We start from the raw sequence: 14,828 nt of genomic DNA on the forward strand, positions 1-14,828 counted from the left end.
AGTTAATGCTAGTCAGTGGAATCTTTCATTTGTCATTCACACACAATAAAGTAAATATAGGTTGCCCCAGGCAGCTGCAACTTCGAACGTAGGTCGTGTGACGTCTCCAAATGTGTTACTTTTCTAAGCTTGTGTGGTATCGGATACGATGCCATGTTACGGTTTGTTGGTTTAGGGTGCCTTGAAATTTCTCATGAATTGCAAAGGTGCCTCGCCTAAAAAAAGGTTGAGAAACACTGACTTAGAGAGTCCTACAGCCGAGCCACATTGGCTTAACACATCTTCAGCACCTGCCGACTTGAGTTCCTGTGTAAGATCTTACGCAAAGTTTTGTATTGTAACAATGAATGCTGTGATGGTGGCACAGGTGGCTGTGATTGTGCTGTTCTAGACCAGTGTTTCCCAACCTTTTTTGTCTTGGAGACCCCCTAAGCCATTTCGTTGTGCTATAAGTACCCGCTAACTAAAGTTCTACATTGATTTCTCTATCCTAATGTGACTATGCTCCACACATTTGTTAAAATTACATTTTTCCAAGTACCCTGTAGTGTGCTCGCATAGCCCTTGTGGTACATGTACCCCTGGTTGGGAAACACTGCTCCAGACTGTAGGATACTCTGCTATGAGGTGGTGGGATGATGGCAATTTTAGCCTTCTGTAGGTTACTCTGCTATGCTGGTGTGGTGATGGCAGTGCTACACAGTGCTGGTGCTGGTGGCAGTTCTTGCTACTCCATAGAGTAGGCTACTGTTCTGTGGTTGTGGCAGGTTTTGCTACACCGTAGAGGACTGTGCTCCATAGGGGACTTTGACATGGTGTGCTGTTGGCAGTTTTTGCTTCTCTATAGGGTACTGTGCTATAACACACACATGCGTGTGCGCGCACACACGGTCGCGCGCACACACACACACACACACACGGCAGTAATAGGGGACTGTAGTGTGGTGTGTTGGAGTCTTGATCCTGATGTGTTCGGCTCCTGCTGAGTTTATAACCCGGCAGGGGAGACTTTATCAGGCCAGCAGACGGCTACACGACTCCCTGCATCTCTCTCTCTCTCTCTCTCTCTCTCTCACGCACACACAGAAACACCTTTTTTTTATGAAGGATGTACATGTATGCACACAGGGAAGTCGCCGGGGGGGGGCAAAGGGGACAGTTGCATTGTAAATGCAAAGGGTTCTCATTGCATTGTATATGTATTGGGTGGGGGCCCCTTTCACATGACTTTGTCCTGGGCCCAGCCAAAGCAGTCAGCGGCCCTGCATGCACAGTCACACACGCACACACACACACACACACCTTCTGCCTGTAGCTTACACACCACACAGGGAGCGGTTGGTTGACTGCTTAGCTGGGAAGTTCTTATCCGGTCTGCAGACAGTTACTCCCTGCTTCCCTCATCATCTCCTCAATCACACACTCTAATCCGCCTTTCACATTACTGTGTGTGTGTGTGTGTGTGGTTGAGCGTATGCATGTGTGCCTGACTGCACTTGGTGTGTGTGTGTGTGTATGCGCAAAAGTGTGTGTGTGCGTGCACAAAAGTGTGTGTGCGTGCACGCACGGGCGTGTGCATGGGTGTGTGTGTGTGTGCATGTGTGCCTGACTGCACTTGGTGTGTGTGTGTGTGTGTGTGTGTGCACGTGTGTGTTTGTGTGTGTGTGTTTCCCAAGCCATCACGTCTAACTTTGAGCTATGACTAATGTGAATGATATAGTTTTTTATGATGTGCTGTGTGTGATTGTGTGTGCGTCAGGGATTTCAAGCTGAATATTACCCCTAAGGACCTTGACTTTCATACCACACTGTGCATTATACCGTTATAGATGGGTGTGCGCGTGCGTGTGTGCGTGCGAGTGAACGTGTGTTTATGTGTGGTGTCCTTTTAGAATTGCTGGAAGGACCTTGCCTACCATACCTACACATTTGACTTATGAGCGATGTAAATGTCATATTTTAATGTGAAGTGTGTGTGTTTGTGCATTGATGGCTTGTGTGTAGAAGAAAGTGCAGAAGAAAGTATGTGTGTGTTGTGAATGTGCAATAAAGAGCGAAGAGAGAGAGAGAGAGAGTTTGTGTGTGTGTGTGTTTGGTTGCATATGCTGTGTGTGTTTGTCTGTGTGTGTGTGTATGCTGTGAGTGTGCATATGCATATGCCTATGTCCATTGTGTGTGTGTGTGTGTGTGTGTGTGTGTGTGTGTGTGTGTTTATTGCTATGGAGTTATGGCTGTGGACTGGCAGCTTACCTGATTTAGTATTCAAATCCACATCCAAACTCTGAGCGCAAGATCACAAACAAGCGTCAAAATAGTGGCAGTGAATCACACCACACTGTCATCTCCCTCTCTCTCTCTCTTTCTCTCTCTCTCACACACACTCCCTCCCTTCTGCTCTCTCTCTCTCTGCCACACACACACCATCTCTCCGGCTCTTTCTCTCCACTCTCTCTCTCTCTCACACACTCACACACAAAATATCCGTTTTGCACTCTCTTTATCTACCCTGACTCTCTCTCTCTCCAATCTCTCAATCTCCTCCTGTCTATTAAGTCTGCGCCAACGTGATTTACTGGCACAAGTGTTTGCTAATTGTCCAAATGGAAGCTCGGAATAGTGTGGATTGCATAGCACCAAAGACTCTAGATTCGTATGCAGATAAAGCAATGTGATAGCATGGGCAGTATAGAGTACCCAATACTATAGATTCTTATGGAGGTAGAGCAGTGTGATGCCAGACTGTTGTTGAAGGAGGAATGTACACTCACTGGCACACTCACAGAACATCTGTTACAACTGTTCATTGAGGCAAATTTCTGATCAGCCAATCACATGGTGGCAACTCGATGCATTTGTGCATGTAGACATGGCCGAGATGATCTGATAGAGTTCAAACCGAGCATTATAATGTGGAAGAAAGGTTATTTAAATGACTTTTAACATGGCATGGCTGTGGGTGCCGAAGGGCCTGATTTGAGAATGTCAGAAATGGCTGATTTACTGAGATATTCACGCACAACCATCTCTAGGGTTTACAAAGAATGGTACGAAAAAGAAAAAAAATGCAGTGAGCAGCGATTCTGTGGGCAAACATGGCTTGTTAATGCCAGAGGTCAGAGGAGAATAGCCATATTGTTTTGAGTTGATACAAAGGCAACATTAAGTTAAAAAAAAAGATATGCATAAGAGAATCCCTGATTACACAGCACATCAAATCTTGAGGCAAATGGGCTATAGCTGCAGAAAACCACATTTGGTGCCACCCCTGTTAGCTAAGAACACAAAAATGAGGCAACAATTTACACAGGCTTACCATAAACGGCACTGGAAGATCGGAAAAATGTTGCCTGGTCTGATGAGTCTGGATATCTACTGCAACACGTTAGAATGGTCCAAATTTGGCGTCAACAGCATGAAAATATGGGTCAACCCTGCTTCACATCAACATTTCAGGCTTGGGATATAATGGCATAAGGACATTTTCTTAGCACAATTTGGGCCAATTAGTACCAATTTATATTTGTCACAGCCTACCCGAGTTTTGTTGTAGGCAGTTCAGGCAGTTCTGAAGGCAAACGGGGGTCCAACCCAGCATTAGAGAGGTGTTCCTAATGGAGTGGCCGGTGAGTGTATAATCTTTGGTCTGAACAGAATCACTAATGAGCACATCTGTATGCAGTGTTGCCAAAACAACAGCCGCCAAAGTTGCTATTGGCTCGCTGAAAAGTCACTAGAAGTTGCTAGATCACGTCATGACGTTGCATATGACGTCACAGCGACATGCTGATCTCTAGAAAACGTAGTAGAGTAACTTTCCTGATCTTTAAAGCTCTCTGCACTGTCATAGCAATGTTGTTATGATGTACTTAAGAGTTTTCAGCAAATAGTGAATAGGCCCATCGGCGACCCCATCTGCAGTAAGCGGCTACGCCGCTAGATGACGATTTTAGTCGTCAAGAACAAAAATTCACTAAATCTAACGGCAAAGTCGCTACATTGGCAACACTGGCCATATACAAGGAATATTCCAATTTTAAATGGAATGGTGTTTGATGGAGTATTCGTCACTCGAATGTGGGCATAGTTTGGAAATATTCTGGTTGAAGAGCGCAGCTCTACACATGTAAACGGAATTGTCCACTGAATTCTAACAATATTCCATCGGAAGCTGGAATTCTCTGTGCCTCTAATGTCTCTTTTCCACTTCTGGTTTTCTGGTAGGCCCACATCTTGACACAGCACGACTCGGCCGCCACTTTTTGCTTTACGATTGAACTGTGTCGTGCCTATTTGAAAAGCAAAGATTGGCAGCCGACTCGCGCTGTGTTGAGCTGTAGGACTACCGGAAAACCGGCAGTGGAAAAGAGGCATAATTGGGCTCACAAGGAATCAGATGCATTACCAAAAGCAACAGTCCATGCTGTTCTCTGTGCAATGCTTGGAACCCAACCCATTATCACAGTGGCGTGCACAGACATTTTGGGGAGGCAAGTGCTCGAAGGCGGACGATGGCAGACGACACACACACACACACACACACACACACACACACACACACAGAGGGAGGGAGACAGAGAGACAGGGAGAGACAATGTTCCAGAGCTCCTACACCTTTATACTACCCTACAAGTGGTATAAGCTCAGCAAAGGATTCAAGCCAGATTCACCTTAGGGTGATAGTCTCTTAAAGTGTATATCTCAGGTTAATTTTTATTCAAAATAATTGACTTCCTTTGATAGTTCTACCACTTGAACAATTATCCATAATTTTTTTCATGCAACAGGGCATCAGAAAATGAAATATAATGAGGAAAAGTGTGTATTTTCAGTAACATGTTCAAAGAATTCTAATCTATTGTGTGACGTCAGGCGAGGCCATTCAGTAGCCCGCAGTAGCGGTAGCCCTGCATTCTGTACGGTGTGTGATTGAATTATGCCGTACGGGTATGAAATAAATATCATTGGCAATATTATATCACCGCTACAGGGTGCCATGTGACCGTGAGGCAGTAAAAACCAGTGTTCGAACTATGCCAAAAAAAAAGGGGGGGGGTGGGGGGGTTTACGATTGCGCTTGCCTCAAAGTGCGAGTCTCGAAAGCTTGAATTTGGAGAAGTAGGCCTACCATGTCATTTCAAATTTCAAGTAGGCCTACACTACAAATTACCAGACATTGTTAGTATCAACCTTTAGTAGGTCTATCACGCAATTTCAGCATCATGTCCAAGTGGGAAAGAATGTAAACAGCGACAAATAATAAATAAATAAAACCGTTTGGGTGAATCATTCGCTCCAAGCTTTTTAACGGCAAGGTGCAAAGCAGTCGGCTGCATTGTAAGAGTGCCAGAGATTACCACGACTAAATATAAACGACTGATAAACGACTGCAAAGCAATCTGTCTGGGCACAGCGGAAAGCACCTGTGCGGTCCACACGGCCGTCAGCAGAAAACGAATGAACCTCCCTTGCAATACGTCCGAGAACATCAGTACACCGTATGTCAAATGGCGCATTTGTCTACTTGTTTCGAGCACCACGTTTCATCAGGGCCGGTTCTGGCTTATTTGGTGCCCTAGGCGAGTTTGAGTTCTGGCGCCCCCCTCCCCCCCCGCCTTACCTTTGAAAGAAAAAAAAAACCTCTTTCTTATACCTTACAGAACACAAGAGTAATATCCGTAGTAAGCTTAACTAAATAGCATCAAGAACAATAACCGTTTTGCATCAAATGGATTTCTGTTTTTTTTGACAGGCGACCAACACATCAGATTGAGTCGCATGAAAGTAGCTTCACTGTGTGGTGTGTTGGATGTGATGGTGGTGGGGCCCCCAACCCCAGATGAGAGGGAGGTTATCAATGTGTTTGAATTGTAATATGAAATTGAAATGCCAGGAGAGTGATACAGTACATTTGCATGTAAAATGCATGTGTAGACAATAGGCCTACCAAGGAGGTCTGCATTGATAGCCTATCTACACTACCTACAGCATCACAAAGCATGGCAGCATAACAATTTCAATAAGCTACACATTTGTGCTGTCTATGATTCCAAACCAATTTCATTTCTGGACTGGAAATAGTGGTGCATTTGTGAGTAGGAGAATGAGAAGGGGGCTGTCTATGTGTTTGAACTGGAGGGACAGGGTGAGAGAAAGGGAGAAGAGCTGTCACAGTCACGCTATTGAATTTCATAATATACAAAATATAGTAAATAGCCTCACTTGTCTGCAATACTACATCACTCAGCATGAAAACATGCTGTGCATGGTTCTGTTACATGATTCATGTAGGCTATGTCATTCTGGTCTGGAAACAATGTTTTTTTAAGCTTACAACAAGCAGGTAATTCATGTGGATGGAAGGAGATATGGCAGCTAAAATTGTTTTAAACATTGCACCAGTCTTACTTTACATTGCTTGTCAACCTAAGCAAGTATTATCAGGTGGATGTTAGTGAGTAGTGAGTAGGCTACCAACAGCTACTTCACTGGATTTCATTGCTTGGCATACTTGGCTAATGTTAGCATGCTAACTAGCGATTTCTCAGATCAAAAACAAAGCTCTTTTACTCTCTAATTCCAAATAGTAACCTCATAACTATTAGGCTTTCCATAATCACAAACGGTTGCTGATTAAATCACATAGTTCCAAAACACCCTCTGCAACTCCTGCATCATGCAATGAGTGCTTTAATGAGAACATAACAATTCTCCATCCAGCAGAGTACTGCTGTTTGCGCTTGCCCTCTCTGTCTCTCGAGTGAGTCTCCAAATTCAAAATAGATCGCACGGTGTCACTCGTCCCGCCCCCTTTCTCAGAACTGTCTGTTTATTGGTTCACAGACTTCCCAGAGACAGTTGGAAGCGATATTACTATTGGCTGAGGGGCGCTTTGCCGTGAGGAGCGCTTTCGCCACGCTTTGTTGATTGCGACTTCATAAAAAAAAATCATATCGCAAAATTACGTATCGGAGAGCGCCATTTCGGCGCTCCTTCTTCACATGGCGCTCTAGGCGACCGCCTAGCCGGCCTATGCTTATAACCGGCCCTGCGTTTCATTGTCATTGCCGCGAGTTTCTGACAAACCACATAGTTGAGCTGCACAACGTGACACTATCATACACAACATGATGAAGCGCCCCCCTCACGTTTGACATCCTCGGGCCGAAGTCTCATAAGGGGGTAAAGACCGTGAACATAGTGACACACACTTCACAGTGGTGTTGGTGAAAACGAAACGAAGTTGCCTCCCACGGCCCAAACGCAAAATAATGCCGTAAATTGAATGCCCCCTCAGTTGTCCTGGCTAGGGCAACTGGCGCGTTATCAGTGCTTATTATATGGTTGTGACGTCATCTGTCGAATGCTCCATTCATTTCAACGGGGCTCCCCAACGTTCGGACGTCTGTTATTTTTCGATAACGGACGGGTTGGTCTATAACAGACCGCTGTCAATGGCAACAAGACTTTTCACTGCTAAAGCGACTTTTCAACAAGACTCATCAGCTGCTGTGATAGACAGCACCCGTTGTCCTGGCTACCGCTGTCAATGGCAACAAGACGTTCACTGCTAAAGCCACTGGCTTGTATACAAGTCAGTGGCTAAAGTGAATGTTTCATATCACTCCGCAGGGGGTCCGGTCTTTTGTCACTCTAATCAGCTGCTGTGATAGACAACACCTGTTGTCCTGGCTACCTAGCTGTTGTCTAGCGGTGTTCCACAACGGCACTGTTTTGTTTTGCGCAGCAACAATCTTAACATTAAATAGGTCTAAAGAAATGTCCCCGCCATGTGTGAATCATTTAAGTATATCCATATAATAAGCGGGTTAACTTTCGGCGAGTCGGTCGCTTTGTGGAATAGCAGCACTTCAGAGAGAACAAGACCCCTCCGCTCCGCGTCGGGGTCTAAAGATTCTCTCTGTCGTGCTGCTATTCCACGGTAGCGACCTTCTCGCCGAACGTTAACCCTTACTTATTCAATGCAGCAGCACGTTCATTGTACTCGCGCTGCACTTGTCTCACAATGCAATCAGCTGCGTGCTCCGGGCCAAATAGTCAACTCTCCCACCTTGTGGACACAGAAGGTAACAATTTGAAGAACGCGTTTCAGACGGACGGACAGACATAGCCTACCCTTTTATAGAGATGCTGGGACGCATCTAAAAACATGGATCCAACGCGCTTAGTAGGAAAATAGAGGTTGAAAAGATACAACCAAAAGGCTCTACTCAAAGGCTCCAGCCAACGCTGTTGAAAGATTGTTTGCCTCTCTCCCTGGCCATCTGAATGAGATGCTTTTATCAAACGTCATACCAAATCTACATTGGCCTATAGGCTAGTTTTGGTATTTATGTTTGATCTGGCGACTATTGTTGTTTTACTGTCTTGCTTGAATCGCTCTGTTTGGATTACTTGAAGACTTTCCATGGATTATCCTGCATCGTCTCAGTGCCGTGAGTAACCTGGAACATAAGTAGGCTATATCATCCGAGGTGAGCTTAGTCATTTTGGCCGCGAGAGACTTGGAAGGCGCTACATTTGCGCCACACAACGTGGATTATTGAAACTGAAGACTTGATTTCTTCTATTGGATAATTTCGTTTGGTAGGCCTATAATTACGGACAGTGTAGTTTTTTTGTGACACTCTGACTTTTTTTTCTTCAAGGAATATAGGTTAACCGAAATAGTCCCGCCGCCGCGTGGGTTACCTATGCTATTGATTTGTGATACGCATGTGGGTGACATGTTGCATGTAATTCTATAGAACAGTCAAAGGAAATTGAAAATGTGATTTTTACAACAGCGACATGACTCGGGTGGTATAGGCCTACTTTAGCCTACTGTTTTGCACCTTGGAAAAGTTTGACGCGATTTCAGCACCATGGACAGTCCCTCCCCAGTCGGGCGAATAGCACCACATTTTAGGCTACGCAGATCATTTCCCGTTTGTGCTGTTTGTAATTTAGGTAGCCTATTGCATTTAGCTGACACGATATTGGCAGTTCATTAAACATGATTAAAAGCAAGCCCAAAAATATGAAGGGACTAGTAAAAAAAAGAAGCCCATGTCGCATAGCCTAGTCTAGCCTATAGGCCTAGCTCCAAGCAGAATTTGCAACCCTGCATGAATAGCATTTCTACTAAAACTAGTTGGCCAAAAGTTACTAAATCATTTGGAAGTGCCCTGCATGAGAAAAGCCGCACGATTACAGTTGCGATTTCTATTATAGGCCTACAGGCCACGGCCGTTATATCATTAGTGATCGTCACCTCGCCTATTTAAAATTCCAGGCAAATAAAATTAGAACGTTCACCCATGGCCTCGTCTGACGTAGTCGCCAGGTTACGGTTAAACCCACATTTGCCACAACAAACAACAAAAATCGTTGTTTAACATCGTTTTTGGAGGGACTTATATATGTGGATCATTTATTGAATACAGTGTGTACACATTGATCCAAAGTAGTGGTTAACCTGCGATATACACTTTAAACAGATACATGTTATTCTGCCACTCTATTCCAATAGGGTCACTTGTCTGTGATGTCTGCCACTCTATTCCAATAGGGTCACTTGTCTGTGATGTCATTATGATGTGTCCTTGGAGATGGTTCTAAAACCTCACCTGAGTATACAGACACTCATTTAGCAGCAGGACACTGAAGAGTACAGTTGTATTATTGCTTTCTCCTGGACATTTACACACACCTCATAGTGTGGGACTCAGATGGACAGCAAAAGTCAGGGGTGCAGGCCACTCATCATGCTGTAAGTACATGAGCATCATCAACACAGCATTACCATATCAGTAAGCATAGGTTTTATAGCTCAACTTCAGCATGAAGCATGAAGACACTCACACACACAGAGAGAGAGAGAGAGAGAGAGAGGGAGGGAGAGAGACAGGGAGAGACAATGTTACAGAGCTCCTACACCTTTATACCTACAAGTGGTATAAGCTCAGCAAAGGATTTAAGCCAGATTCACCTTAGGGTGATCGTCTCTTGATCAGATGCATGTTAGTCTGACACTCTATTCCAATAGGGTCACTTGTCTGTGATGTCATTATGATGTGTCCTTGGAGATGGTTCTAAAACCTCACCTGAGTATACAGACACCCATTTAGCAGCAGGACACTGAAGAGTACAGTTGGATTATTGTTTCCTCCTGGAAATTGACACACGCCTCACATAGTGTGAGACTCAGTTGGACAGCAAAAGTCAGGTATGCAGGCCAATCATCATGCTGTACGAACATGAACATCAACACAGCATTATCTATCAGTAAGCATAGGTTTTATAGCTCAACTTCAGCATGAAGACACACACACACACACACACACACACACACACACACACACACACACACACACACACACACACATGTACGTCATGAGAAGCAGCACTCTGCCTGCAGCCCCTCTTTATACTGTTGAGGACATGACATTGATTCTTTTTCATTCTTGCAGGCAGGTCAATAATAATACCCTTTGGCAGAAAGATTATGGACTATCATCTCGACATTCATTTTTTTGTAGCGTCTTCGTCTTGCTTTCTCTCTTGTTCTCCGCCCTCTTTTTCTTCTGCTTTCTTTTTTCCCTCCTCTTCCTTTTGTCGTCACTTGTTTCAAGTGCACCGCAATCACAACCACTCACCCTCACATTTTTCTGTTTTTGTTCTCTTCTCTTTTGTTCTTGTCTTGGTCATCTGTTACTCTCTGGTCTTCCATGCTCTCACCATTCATTTTAGTTTCATTTCTCTCCCTCTCTTTGTTTTCTTTTTCTCTACTTGTTTAAACCTCTAACCCACATTCTGCCCTCTCTATGTATCTCTTCTACCCACATCACTCTCTATCCCTCTACATGCGTTTGTCTATCGTTGTGTCATTATGTTACATCTCCTTTGCTGCATCCCTCTGCCCCCTGTCTCTTTCTCTCTCTGCCTCCCTTCTTCTTTCCCCTTTCTCTCTCTCCATCCCTCCCTCTGTGTCTTTCTGCTGTAGCCAGGGTTCTCAGCATGGGGTTATGGGGGCATCTGTCTGGCCGCCTGTCCATTAGGACCAGTCCCTGAAGTCATGAAAGTGGTACAGAGAGAGAGAGAGAGAGAGAGAGAGAGAGAGAGAGAGAGAGAGAGAAGTGGAGAATATGATGAATGAATCCACTTTTATTGCCCCGAACGGAATTGGTCTTGCATTTTGGGAGTACAATTAACACTTGGACAGACAATTACACAAAGACAAGACTAGTTTGCCCTGGTGGAAAAACTAAACACCCAAAGAACTTGACAACACCTCATCTTATATAATACCAACCATAGTTCATTAGTGCGCTGTCTGAAATTAGAATTCAGTAGGCTATGCATACATCTTCGTTCTCGCTGGAGAACGGCCTTCTCGTGATTGTGAGGTTCTCGCAGGAGAACGACTGTCCGCGCGGCGAACCGATCATAAAAGTGCTTCACTGGGTCGCCGGACGAACCTCACTCAAGGAGCATAGGTTAAAAGCAAAATAGTGTATTGGGTAAGGTCGCTGACCATGGTGCTGAATTACTCCCGAGCCCGATGTTGGCTGCTCCCTTTCGGGCGCCATTGGGGGCTGCCCCCTTGCATAGGTGAGGCATGACAATGGTAGTTGGAGTTTCCCAGTTGGACGTTCGGCTTTCGCTTTCAGATTCTCTGGCTTGGTCTCCTAATTGGGCGTTCTCCCCTCTTTCTTCTACTCTTTCTGTGGCGTTTGTTGCCAGCTTGCATAGGATGTGTGCTACTGCCATCTACAGCGCTACACTGTGAAAACTAGGGATGTCCCGATCCAGGTTTTTGCACTTCCGATCCGATACCGATATTTTATTTAACTTCCGATCCGATACCGATACCGGCCGATACCGATACCAGCCTATCGGAGTATTTAAGTTGAAAGTTATTTAGCCAACTTACTTTGTTGTCACACTCATTTTGAAAAGGGCTTTATTCTTGATAACAACTAGCCAGCTGAATTAGGTGAGTTTGAGAAATACACAATGGTTTGTAATGAGAAACCGGTTAAATACAAATTAGGCAAAATAATAGTCAATTAACTACACAAACAAAAAATGCCACCAGTGCTCTATTCTTGAACAAGATTGTAAACTATTGGAAATCTATCAGTGCACATAATATTCCAAACTGTAAATGTAGGCTTAGTCAAGCAGTAGTCATCTGTTTTCCATAGTAGTCATCTGTTTTCCATTTTTTTTGTTGGCTGCCAGCATGTTGACAATTCAGGACGAGTTTACATTTAACATGGACCAAAAAAGTAAAGAAAATTCCAAAAAGAGAAGTTGTCTAGAGCAGACACACAGTAGGCCTACCTAGGCTACTGGAGGCCCTCTCATATGCCCAAAGTAAGATCCTCCATCATTATGCCGTAAGTAGCCTAATACAGCCTAGGGCCTATACAAAAAGAACTCTTCCCATGGGACCCATTAGGGATGCTGGCTCTGTGGGCATTTTTAAGGCCAGGCTGAAAACATTTATGTTTTCTAACTATGTTTTATCTCCAACCTGAAATTTTAATCACTTTTGATTTTTGACCTAAATCATTTATTTTCCACTTGTGCAATTTTTGTTTACTATTATCTTATCTTGTATTCAATATTGTATGTAATATTAGACTATACTAAGGTGATACCACACTACTAAATTGGAATTGAATTGACAAACTTGCCAATAAACAATAATCACAACTAAACAACTGCTACTAATTAATCAAAATGGAACTAGATTAGCTACAAATATAAATCATAAACTAATTCTGACACAACCACTGTCGAGTACTAGGCTGTAATGTTTATTTCAGGTCAGTTCACACAATAACATTCCATTTTCCATTTAGCTTGTGCTGCTCCATGTGAATCAGCACTTTCTTTAACACCTGCTTAGCATCTTCTAACCATTGTCAAGATGGCATTGTCAATATTTAAAGCACACACACACACACACGTGGGACACAAAGGGACCGTAGTAGGAAAGAAATAAACATTGGAGGATGAGAAGTAAACTTTCAGTGTTTGTAGCCTAACATTAGCGCTTGTTACTGAAATACCATCTGAAACGCAGGCAGAATGGCATGAAGCGCGCAATACTGTGTGTCTGGACTGTTCACAGACACTTTGGACAGTTTAAAGCTCTTTGAAAGCAGAGACTGAAAAACTAACGCTGCTTGCTCTTCCGTGTGTTAAGGTGAGCTGGAAAATGCGGACCGGAGTTTAGGGACAACCGCAGTATACACTGGAATGGATTGCGGGTGCGCCGGAAAACACGGACCGGACTTCAAAAAAGACTGGATCGGGATTCTGGATCGGATTTTTTCCGTGCATGCCGATCGATCCCGATACGCATTTTTTGCCTATATCGGCGGCCGATCCGATCCAGATATCGGATCGGGACATCCCTAGTGAAAATTTCCGTATTAAAAGCTACAAAGTACCATATTATTATTAAGGATTTTTCCATTATATCATTCTACGGATGCTTTACCTGTATTTTGAAGAACGCAATGCATTGTGGGACAGATGTCTTCAGGGATTTGACTGACGCGCTGCTTCTCGCTCCCTCCCCGCTGACCGCGAGCCCAACAAGTTTTTGGAGTTGGAGCACTGCACCTCTGTGGTAAACTATTAATACTTTAGCCTGGTCTTGCTTTAATATGTGTCTTCACACATCAGAGCTGTCGAGATTACCAGCAAACTTCTGATGTCTATCCTACCCATTGATATATCGCAATGTAAGGTATCGGATTCATATCAACTTAGATTAGGCCTAGTACTATACGTTATAACTTAGTTTTGTCTGTACTATACGTTATAGTTTTGTCTGTACTCTGTGGTATTGTAAACTATTAATTCCATGTTGTGCCTTATGGCCATTATTGTGTATTTTATTTAATATGGGTTTAAGCGTGTGAAACGATCTTAAGAATTATTCTTATTGATTATTTTATTGTGGATTGTTATGGATGATTTTGGTTCCTGGTGGGTGTTCCCCCGCCGGACTGATTATTGGGGGGGAACCTGAGTTGGGGACTCTCCTTGAGTCGCCAGAAAGTTTTGGGTCAATAAAAAGACATTTACATGTATTTGTCGTCTTTGTCACCCACGTACTCCACTAGACATCAAGAACAGAAAGTCAGGTTACAGTATTATGAATCGGTTGTCATATTTCGCTACTTAATTCTTAGCGTCCACAACCCGTCTGACCGGCCGTTGCTAGTTAAATTAGCCAGCTAGCTCAGCAAGGCTCGCCCTTGTTGGTGTAGGGGTAGTCGCGTGAGAATCGGAATTCTCACACGGTACGCACCACGTAATGTAGGTACAGTCGCGTAAGAGTCGGAATTCTTACGCGGACCGCACTAGTAGGCCTAATGTAATTGAAGTTACGTTAATGTATGGGAAGCTGCGTGTGGATTTACTCCTCATGCGGCTATACCAGGAATTGAAGGTAAAATCTCGTTTGGGAATTTAATTAATTATGAATTAATTAATATTAATAAACAAATTAATTAAAATGTAATTTAAGGACCGTCTCATAAAATCCTTGGCCAAGGACCGTCTCATAAAATCCTTGGATTATCAATCACAATATTCAACAATAAATTGCTAAACACAGAATTAATAATAAGTTTTGTACTGGGGTTACTCAGCGGGGCACAGTGAACGGTAAGGCCTATTCTCTGTGATCAGCTGGGTCACACAAGCACAAAGGTTGATCTGAAGGCAAAGTTCTAATAATAGGTTGGTTGGGTGTACAAAGTAACAAGGACAACAAAATGCAATCAAATGATTTACTTTTATTA

The sequence above is a fragment of the Engraulis encrasicolus genome, chromosome 17 (genome assembly GCF_034702125.1).
Source record: "Engraulis encrasicolus isolate BLACKSEA-1 chromosome 17, IST_EnEncr_1.0, whole genome shotgun sequence".
Lineage (NCBI taxonomy): Eukaryota > Metazoa > Chordata > Actinopteri > Clupeiformes > Engraulidae > Engraulis > Engraulis encrasicolus.